Here is a 4532-nt window from a genome sequence, read left to right on the forward strand (position 1 = left end):
TGGGACAATGCCGCGTTGCTGCGTGTATTAAATGCGATCGTGTAAGCTGGGGAGTATACAGATCATCGGACAGTATTATACGTTGACGGCGCCGTGCAATATGACGAGGCGGTAATGGTACACATGACTGAGCCGGCATATCATCTTGAGATTTACGAAGTCACCGTAGGCGCCTCGTCGTCGACGGGAACGTCTCCTCCCAAAGTGCATCGCCGGAAATCCTGAAATAAATCCAGGAATAATGCGAGCACCAGGATTTGAACCCTGATGGGTTGGGGATACCACTGTCCACCTAACCAACTCAACCACAGGTTGATTCGCCACATAACATATGTTCTGTTGGTACATGAACCATGGGTCCACCCCCCACCCCACCCCCGACGCTTAAGAGAGAAAAAAAAAGGAAAAATATATCCCTTCGGCGCCGCACGACTCGAGCAGCTCAAAGCTATGGCGACGGCGGAGGCCGGAGGCGATTGATTCGAGTTCTTATTACATCAGGTTGATAGGTATGCTTCCTCGCATCGCTTTTGATTCGTAGTTACTGCCGCTGTTAGTAGATACAAAGGTTCATAGTCTTCCCCATCATTTGAACAGGTTCCTGCTGCCGGATCTTGGAGGTGGGGAAGCCACACCTGACAGCGAACGCAACGAAACTATGGTCTTCGAGGATGCCGCATCAAGCATTGGAGATGTGGGCGATCTGGCACTGACAGTGCAACTAGAACTGAACAACACTTGTGAGGAGCTCAGGTTGCCGGTGCCCAGCTCAGAACAGTCAACAGGAAAAGACGGTCCTCAGGAGTCAGGCGCAGGGCTGGACGAAGAGGTATATTTAATTCACTGTATTTGGTTCCTCTCAGTTGAAATTGAACTGAAGTTTAAGTAGACTAGCATAAAAGTTGTAGCTTCCTTCGGGCTGATCATTCAGTTATCCCTTGAATTTTAGTAGTCTAGCATGAAAAATTGAACTGAACTTTAAGTATACTAGCATAGAAATTGTGGCAGCCCTTGAGCTTGTCATTCAGTTATCCCTTGATTTTGAGTAGTATAGCATAAAAATTCAACCGAATCATGTTTATACATGTCGTGCAATCATAGTTATAAGAAAGAAAACAAACTTTCCATTCTGTGTTAGTAAAAATTGTTTCTTAATTGGTCAGGGTTCGTGCTGGAAATGCACCTGCTGTTCCGCCACCCTGCGCTAGCAGAATAAGTGCCCTGGAGAAAACATTGAGAGGTTATGCAGAGAAGAAGACTGAGACTGTTGTGGTTCCTCAAATACGCAAGTAGGAAGCAACTTCGATTCGCTTGGGCAAGCATATGACTAATACAACCTGTATTCATGCGGAATTGGATTTGGAATTAATACGGCAAGAGCAGGAAATAGTCTGTGGATGCCTGGTGAGTATTAATTTCAATTGGCTATTGTTTATAACATGATCCTGCTGGTGCAGATGCCCCACAGTGATACGGTTGTTGCGATCAAACGAAAACGGCTGGTACGTCAGTGAAAACAGGATGCCACACAATCATCGCCGACAGAAAAGTGTGGCCAGAAGGTGTGCTGGCCTTCACACAAACATATCGATATATACACGCATGATGTTGTCAAACAGCTCTGTGAAAATAATATTGGCATTGGCAAGGTTTACAATATAATTTCTAGTTTCTTCGGTTCAATGAGCAATATACCATTCAGCAAAAGGCATTGAGAGGGCCGTGTGGGCAAATAAGTCGCGATCAGGCAGATGATGATGTCCGGAAGACAATGGAGGTTTGTTTGAAAAATATTTATACACTCGACCTATGTTTGAAATTGAACACGCCACTGAAATTGCATGGTAGCGATGTATATACACGAGCTATGTTTGAGAATTTTGGGGAAGTCCTGTATGAAGGAGGGCAGTACAAAGTGGAAGTGGTCAGTAAAGGCAAAACCTATTTTGTGCGATGGTATCATCCAAAGAAGCATGAATAGTGGTGCAGGGTTGTCTCCAAAGTTGAAGTTATTGAGCAGGGCAGAGAACTCACATGTGCGTGTGGCAATTTCGAGCACACATGATTGCTGTGCTGCCATGCAGTGAAGGTAAAAATATTTATAGACGAAGGCATTTCGTTGTGAATCCCATTTCTTAAGCTACTTGAATGACCATGCTAATCTTTCGGTTTTGTAGGTCCTCGATTTCCTTGGTATAGACCAGATACCAGCAAAACACATTCTTGAACGTTGGAAAAAATGCAAGGGATATATTGGCAGACCACTTGGCACATCTTCAAAAGGATAAAATTTCAGTGACCTCAATAACATTCAGACACACAAATCTATACACACATGCCCTTGAAGTTGTGAGATTTGGAGATGCAAGCATACTGCATATGAGTGTGCAGTTAATCTCTTGAAATCAACAATGGATAAATTGACGCCTATAGCCACTGTGCGGGATGGAATAGGGTCAAAGGACAGAATTCAGACGAACAAGGGAAAAACTTAAGAATTGATTGCATTGCATGCACCTTCCAGTGGATGTGCTAGTGACGCCGAAGGGAGTGGCATTGATAATTTCATGGGTTTAAAAGCTCCAGAACCAAAGCGTAAATCAGGTTGACCAACCACCAGCAGGGACAAGCCTCCATATGATGACCGGGGTGCAAAAAGCAAAAAATACAAACGAGCAGGAAATGCACATGGTGTCGGCGGATGCGGTACAAGCAAACGTTCTTGCTTCTGTAGCATATGGTGCGATCCAGGACACGACAGCACCACCTGTCCGCAAAAGGGTGATCTTCCTCAAAAATAAAGGCAGGAAGCTAAATGTTCAAACTGTGGTGTCAGTGGTCACAGAAAGAACACCTGCAACAAGCCTAAGGTGGTTCTGCATGTTGTTGAAAATGCTACTTTACAGGAAAATGAAACCTGTGGGTGAGTTCAGTTTTTCTTTGTGTGTCGTTGAGGGCTCCGTAGCCGTTATGTGTAATGACAACACTAAGCACACTGTGATGTTTGTTTCAGTTCATCTGTGTTGTGTGCATGTTTATCACAATTACTACTGTTTTTCACATGGGTAGCATGTTGTGTGGTGGATGCATGCTCCCCTGCTTATTGCTTGCAAGACAGTTTGGTGTAGATGCTTTTTAGAGTAGAAATTCAGTTGGTTTTTCCCTGCTCTTCTCTTGAGCTATTGCTTCTTAGTTCTTACTGGCAGGATTCGGTGGACGGAAGAGCTGACGACATATCCATGGCAGATGAAGCTTTCAAAGATGAAGCTGAAGTTCAGTCTCATTTTGCGGCCGTCAAAGAGGTGGGCGACTACGGCCCGGGAAATCGTAGCTCCGCCGACGATGAGAACTGCTCTGATCCAGGAAGCTACTCCGAGTCAAGCAAGCTACTCCGAATCAAGCAATAAGGTTGCAGATGAATCCGGCGGCGACGTCCAGTACTGGCGACGTCAATGGTGGCAACCGACCAGAGAAGCGATCAAAGACTGCGGGCTGATGCGTGCGGAAAGCAAGTGGTCCCACGTTTACTGTTGTAGTTGGCGGTCAACTAATCTAGGCTGAGGGTTGACGTCCGTCGCCCCACCAGACCTAGTAGAAAAACTCCCGTCACTTCAGCTTCGACGTCCGTCGCCCCACCTTACAACCGTCGCCTCTTCCGTTCATACTACGCATTAAATACGCCACCGTACACGACCGGCAATACAGCACAGGTTCCATATCCCGAAACGAAGCAACGCCTGAAGATACCGTGACCAGGCGAGCTCGTCCGCGCCCTTGAATTTTCGCGTCGTCCAACTAGCCACTTTTTTTGTTATTCTGAATTGCAGGCTGTGCGAAGATTTCAGGAACTGTTTTCACAAACAGAAGAAGAATGAAGGAGGGCCTGGCGGGGGGCCCGGGATGGCGGAGGAATAAGAGCAGCGTGATGCGTGTGTAGAATGGTGAAGAAGCGCCGACGTGCTGCGTCAAGTCCAGCGTGTGTAGAACGGAGAAGAAGCGTCGACGTGCTGCGTCAAGTCCATCTCAACCTAAACTACTAGCCGGAGCTAAGAGCATCTCCAGCAGTTGAAGCCCCCCAGAACAATCGCCGGACAAACGGTAGCACGTCCGGGGGAGGCCAGAACGCTTCCGCCGGATGAAACGCAAGGACGTTTTTCCAGTCGTTGGTGCCCTCAAGACAGTCGCCGGGCAAAAAGTGATTGGGTGGGCCAGAAAAAAGGACGCGTGGGGGAATAGGATTGGATGTTGCTTCCGCCAGGGCCCCCAACAGTCCCCCAGCCCACTGGGTTTGACCTGAGTTCACCGGCACCATTTTGAGGTCTTGGGGGGGGGGGGGGGGGGGCACGGTTGGGCCTTTTTTGCCTTTTTTACATCGCCGGTGGAGAAAAAAGACTGGGGGGGGGGGGGGGGGGGCTGCTGGAAATGCTCTAAGGCGCCAGGATTGCCCTCCCAGCCATTAGCCGTCGGAGCGGTAGGCAGAGGGAAGGTGAACCCACGGGCTCGCAGATGAAGCCTAGAGGGAAGAGTTTGCC

General features: G+C 47.9%; 1 long non-coding RNA gene across 1 annotated transcript; it reads left to right on the plus strand.

Moving 5' to 3' along the window:
* Positions 1–378: 378 nt before the first annotated feature.
* Positions 379–2937, plus strand: LOC123089345 (uncharacterized). Its single transcript, XR_006442260.1, has 4 exons — positions 379–509; positions 598–829; positions 1164–2089; positions 2178–2937. It is a non-coding gene; the product is annotated as an uncharacterized lncRNA (long non-coding RNA).
* Positions 2938–4532: the final 1595 nt, after the last annotated feature.

This window comes from Triticum aestivum, chromosome 4B (assembly GCF_018294505.1).
Source record: "Triticum aestivum cultivar Chinese Spring chromosome 4B, IWGSC CS RefSeq v2.1, whole genome shotgun sequence".
NCBI lineage: Eukaryota > Viridiplantae > Streptophyta > Magnoliopsida > Poales > Poaceae > Triticum > Triticum aestivum.